Source organism: Myripristis murdjan, chromosome 15, assembly GCF_902150065.1.
Source record: "Myripristis murdjan chromosome 15, fMyrMur1.1, whole genome shotgun sequence".
In the NCBI taxonomy this organism is placed as follows: Eukaryota; Metazoa; Chordata; class Actinopteri; order Holocentriformes; family Holocentridae; genus Myripristis; species Myripristis murdjan.
The window spans coordinates 23,573,269-23,579,913 of record NC_043994.1 but is presented as its reverse complement, the minus strand read 5'-3'; positions in this window follow the sequence as shown (position 1 = coordinate 23,579,913).

The window sequence follows — 6,645 nt, the reverse complement described above, 5'->3', positions numbered from 1 at the left end:
GAGCACAACCAGCCCCATTTTCCCTTTGGACTGACACTCTGATATGCATGGCTGTGAATGCGTGTACAGTATGTTTTTAACATATGTTACTTGTATGTTACAAGCACACATGTATACAGCACAGTGCGTATAGTAATTTGCACAATTTGCATCTTATGATTGCCTTACAACCAGGGTAGTTATCATGTATTTGATGAATATGTGATAGTGATATACTGCAATATGAGCTGCTGTCTTTCAGTCTGTTGTATCCACTGAGAAAGAAACGGCTATTTAATCTTAAGTTTAAATGCTATGCTTTGTTTTGCAAAAAAATTGAACTCCTTTACATAAACAACAAACACATTCTTGGATAAAGGCCCCTCTGAGTAACTGAGCTCAGTGAATGTTTTAGATCTCAGTCTAATTCATGTAACACGCAGGGCACCTTTTCAACAAGAAATACAAGGAGGATGAACAGAGCCCCAAACATCCCTGTGAAAATCAATGGAGAGTTATGTTGCTAAAACCTCAGCACTCAACAGCGCTCTAGGCCAATCTGGCCTTTACATCAAAATCTAAGTGGACGCTTTGATATGTTTAATAATAGGCCACGAATGGAAACTGAAGAAAACAGATACACATCAGTCATACACAGTTTCTAATGCTCCGAGGCGGCTGATTGTGTTGCTGTTTCTAATCTCTTCCTCTCTTTTGTCCTTTATTCTTATATTACTTTTTCCAAGATCAGCAAACTACTATGAAAGGGTTTATTGTTTCTCTTCCAAAATTATGGACATGTTGTTTCTGTCTTAGCCACCCTTTCAAAAAAAAAAAAATCACAACAAGTGATTTGAATATACATACTGCACACATTAGGACTGTGCAATATGGCCTAAATATCACGAAATATCAAGAGATTTTGGATAAACAGTTATTAGTAATGTGGATATGATGATCAGAAGAGTTCAGAAAATTGCATCCCTTTACTATAATGCAGCATTTAAAACCAGTAAAAGACATCACTAATGCCATTTATGATGTTATGATATCCTAAATCCCAAATATCTGGTATCATATCACAATATTGATATAATATCAATACATCCCCCAGCACATACAACCACACAGTGTTGAAGACAACAGTGCCAACTATCCACTCCCTCCACATATCCTCACTGATTCCTTCTCTTGACAGCCCGGCCCCTATAAACTCCTTTCTTCTGAACCAGGAAAATGGCTGTCCGCGGCAGTCGGCGTCTCATCAGCAATGTGTCCTCAAGACAACATTTTCTCCACCCTATCCTGAACACGGCAAACTCCCATCCATCCTCGGAGACACAATTGCTCTGTGTGACAATGACTTCGGAGCACGCCACTGTGGGAGGAGAGACCATCTCTTAACATCAGCCCATGTAGGTCCATATATCAACCTTGGAGAGGGGCTCACTTCCACAAGACCCTGCCTGCCCGCCTGTCCGGTTACCTATCTGGTTGGCTGACTGGCGACATAGAGGAGATTTAGTGTGGAGTCTCAGTGGACGTGGTCGGGACAATCCCAGTAGATAGAAACAGTAATTACAGCTCAGGGGGAGGCTCTCTGGGAGTCTGGAGCCTTGCAGAGATTGGATGTCATAAGGCCGATGGATTCCTGGGCGCCTGGAACAAATGGTTGCCTCAGCAGTCGATGCGGCAAAGGACAGCAGATCTGGGTAAATTTGACTTCAGAGGAGGAGATTTACCTAGTGTGGCTGTGTCCTTGGTGAAATTATTCTACCCAGATGAGAATATTAAGACGTAGAGTTCACATTCTGACTTATGTATGAGTTATTCAACATTAATAACACTTTTCAGTAAAGCTCAGTTCACTTCAACCAAATGCACTATCAAATGGTGCTACCTGTGTACTTTCAGAAGCATATACACATTTCAATATGTCTTAGAGCAATAACAATCTGTATTTAGAAGTGAGAACTTGTTAATTGACAGGAATACTGAGGCTCGGAGGAGGGGATAACAGAGAGGGGTTAATAGAAGACATACATACAATACAAAAGAAAATATTCCCTCCGGCTCACCAATGAGTCATGCACAATATCTGCAGGACTTGATTAGAATCAGCACAGACAATAAGTGCCGACCTGACCCACAGCGCACGCAGACAGACAACACAGATCCACAGCAGGGCCCAAAGCAAGCTCTGATGACGTCTGAAGCATCATCTATTTCAGTATCCTCTTGCTTCATCTTTATTCTGCGTCCTCCACCATCTCCCAGGTTCACCCAACAACTCTGTCATCCTCCTTTCCTCTGTCATTCTGCCGCTCCCTCTTACTTTAACCTTTCAAGCCACAATCTCACTTTCCCTCTCTCTATAAATATCTGTCTCTGAGCCTGTCTTTTCCCCCTCTCCCTCGCTCTCTCTCCTTCTCTTTCTGTTTCTTCTGAAGAGAAATGAGCATTGGGGAATCTTCCATCCCCAGCGGATGTGAACACCCACTCAAGGTTAGGAATACTGCAGCTGCTACAGCTAACAGACCAGGGTTTCATCTGTCAAACAGAACTAATTGAAGACGTTTGTACAGTCCACAGCATTTATGGCCCATGCCCTCAAACTCATATCTGCTGGAAAAAAAAAACCTAAAGTAACACAGACTTTCACATTCTCTGAAGCTATGGTAGAAACAGATGGTTCAATCTGTTCCCTCTTTCCCCAAAATAATACAGCGAAACATAATTAAAGTTTCATACGCTATTTACTTAAGTGAAAAACACATGCACTATTTCTATCTCTGGCGAAGAAAAAAACAAAAAAAACAGCAATGCAGCCATTTTATGCATCAAGCTTTTATGATTTTCTCATTTTTTCTTGGTGGTCCAAATGGATTGAGTTCTTTGTAGTTGTTACATAGTCGGGCACGCTTTTAGCTCTCTCCTCTGGCAGCCAGCACAAACAAACACACAACCGTATCGTAACGAATTGTATTGCACTCCTGCACTGCAGGCATCCATATAAACAGAATTTATAGCTCGTTCAACCGCTGTATTCATTGTAAGTCTCAAAAGATAAGAGTGCTAGTGAAATGGCTGGAATGTAAAATGTAAATGTAAGATACCACAGCAGATTCTAAATTCAATATTCGCCTATTTAATTTTTTTTTCTTAATGCTGTCTGATGTGGGTATTAAAATGAGGTCAGTCAGGCCTGATGAAGAAATTACATGATTTAATGGCACCCCAGGGGAAGTTTAAATATAGCTCTGCATTACAACTGGCCTCCAACGGCACAGCATGACAGAGTTCATCCATAAACACTTAAATCCTGAATGGGTCTACATCTAAGCACGAGCATTACAGTGAGCACACAGTTTATGGCTGTGCAGATTTCTGTATTTATTTAAGCAAACACATTGGCCTGGAATCACACACTGCCATTAGGGAGAATAAGGTGGAACATGTGTGTGTGTGTGTGTGTGCATGTTTGCATGTGTGCCTGCACAAAAGTTGTTTCTTCTGATGTAATGCAGTTGTACCTTCTAATTACAGAGGTGTAGTTCCTTGCACTGCCACTAGGTGGAGGGACAATTCTTTCATGCATCTTGAACTAATTAAACAGCCTACCATACTGGTGTGACCAATTTAAACCCTGCTACAGTAAACAATCTCATATCACTCTTCGCTCAAATCATATTTTGTTTTAAATTTTGAAAAAACACATCTTAACACAAAAATAAATACATGAAGCAAAGCAATTTCATGAGAAATTAAATTAATCAGTCAAGCTAGCTAAATAAATTGTGATCATAACACAATTTACAACAGGCAAACAGTTCCAGTATGGATTAAGATCCATCATGTCTTAAAGAGAGCCCATTTTACATGACATTCAGATGAAAGCAGTGTGAATTGAGACTTCCCACTGGGCTCTGTGGGCAGCTTTCTCCTTACAAACATCACTTTACCATTCATCTGTATTCAAGGTGGGGAATCTCTTTCATGGAAGGTTCAAAATAATTTCCCCATCATATCTTGAAAAGGAAAATCTTATATCTTAAAGGCATGCTACTTGCCCCAAAAAAAGTCGATGTTTGAGCAGCTGGAGTGAGAAATAAAAGTGTCAGTCCTTTTAGGAAATTAAAATATTGATCAAGTATCAAATGGGATACATTGGATGCAAAAAAATGGTACAATATGAAACTAGCAAGAATGAAGTCCAATCTTCAAAGGTATTGAAAAACATTAAAGATGCTTCTTGAAGTGTAAAATGGAGAATTTCCCTATGGAGCAGGGCTTATTTTTGTGATCCTTCTCAAAGACCGGCTGAAACTTTAGTTCAACTCACAGTGTTTTGATGCACAGCCCACATCGACAACATGTACAACAGCATACTAAAGCTTGCCTAAAAGTTCGACTCTGGATGGTTCAACCTGCAAGTGCGAGTTGCTTAAATGTGATAGCAAACTCAACAGAAGAATTAACAAAACATTTGTGGAGCCAAAACGAACAGCGTTATTCAGACTGACATAGCTAATGAGGCCTGACAGATTTAGGTTACGTCTGGTCCCACTGGTGGAAAGCAATACTGAAGTGGCGGCAGAGAGCACCAGCCGCTTTGACAGCCCCATTCAAGACTCCCAGCTGAGGAAAGGAGAGGTGAGAGCTGTGGTTACCTTTAATTTACTAAGACTCTGGTATGCTGCCCTCCATTCAATCACTCTATTGGCAACAATTGGATGCAGACTGACTAATTTGGATTCAAGTTGTGTCCCCTTTCTCTCTGCCTCACTCAAACTGCAATACCCATGATCTCTCACCACTATTCTGTCAGCCTTTCTAGTTTACCCTCATGCAAGTGTCAGCCTGTGTTCCCCCCATCCTCCCTGACAAGGGTGTTGGGTTATTAGACAACACCAACCCTCATCAGTTAGTGTGAAGTGAAGGCGGCTCTGAAGTGATGGCGGATGACACGTGTCATCCCACAGGGCCTGAGTGTTTTCAACCAAAACATCACACAATGCATTCAAACAAGGCCTGATTCTTCCAGCTTTGCAATTTAAATGAAGACTTAAAAACTCAAGACACATGTCAAAGAGAAAGCAAAATTTCCTATTATGGTGCTGGGTACCAAAGTAAGCATACATTGCAGAAAGGAGAGAATGACATCTGCGAAATGGCAGATGCTCGTGAGAGATGGTGTCTGTTCCCTATGGTGATGAATGATGCATGTTTAAATGACTTGGATATACAGCGGACATTTTCACACATCAAGTAATACATACAGATAGGCTTTAAAATGGCCTATTTTGCTTTTTTATTTTCAATCAAACGTGGACCAAGTCCCATACACACACAGCGCAACAGAAAGTAAGCATAGAGTTAATGCTAGGTGCATGACGTCAAAACATAATTCCTAATCACAGGGCATGATGCTCAGACATGTACTTGCATTCCAAAAACTCCACAAGTCTCTTTTCAAATTATCTCTTGATCTGCTCATCACCATCTGCTGATACATGCCCACAAAAGGAAAACAACTTCAACATACCAACATACTGGGAGTAAAGAAAAACCTTCATTAGACTAAGTGATGGCTGTCACAACACCAAGCATATTCTAATATAGCTACTGTGCACTCACAATGTAGGTCTGCTACAAGACCACTGAGTAGGCTCTGACATTTTCTAACAAATATTCTCTTTGTGTCGGCCTAGCGGGGAAAATCTCAACAATGCAGGCAGATAACAAATTGTCAACAGTCTGCATACAGAAGTAAGTTTACAAGGCTATCTTGATTTGACATTATGCCAATAACAATGCAGCTGATTTACGGCATTTCAGTCAATGATCAGCTAGAGAGACTAAGTGCAGAGACAGCTTGCTGTAACTCATTATCCTGTTCTCAAACTGCTGCATCTTACCCAGAGCCCTCTGCAGAAACATATTCCACAGCAGCTGCGTCACGTGTACAAGTAGATCCATAGCTGAGATGATTTGGTGACTACTTTTTTACAAATATAATCTGTTGCAATTAAAAAATTAGCCCATTAATCGATTGGTTGATCAACAGACAGTTTATACAGTTTGATAATCAATTAAATTGTTTTAGTAGGCATTTAGCAAGTAAAAATCCCAAACTTTTGCTGACTACAACTTAGATCATTAGATTGTAAAATTTGATAACTTTTCACTATTTTGGCCGCTGAACATACAAAGGGAGCAATTTGAAGATATCACTTTGGGCTCTGATGTCTTCCAATGAGCATTTGTCATTGTTTTTGACACGTTATAGACTAAGGGGTTAAGTGATTAATTGGAAAATTGACTAATCAGCAATCAAACTGACTGTAAAAATCATCATTATGTGCATCATTAATCATCTGTAACCAGGAATGTAGTCTATCTGGTTTCACCTATTCAGTAACATTCAAATATTTTTTACTTTTAGGTACATTTAGACTATTTTGCCTCTTAAATTGTAAGAATATACAGCTGAAATAAAAACAAAGCAAAAAACAGTTGGGACAGCAGGGGGGAGCATTGTGAGCAGGGAGACCCACTTCAAGTCCCAGCACCATCAAGCATCTGCCCTGCTGGAGTGTCCTTGAGCAAACATACTAACTCTGCTAAATGAGCCTTTCTAGAGCCTATAAATATACATGACCCTGA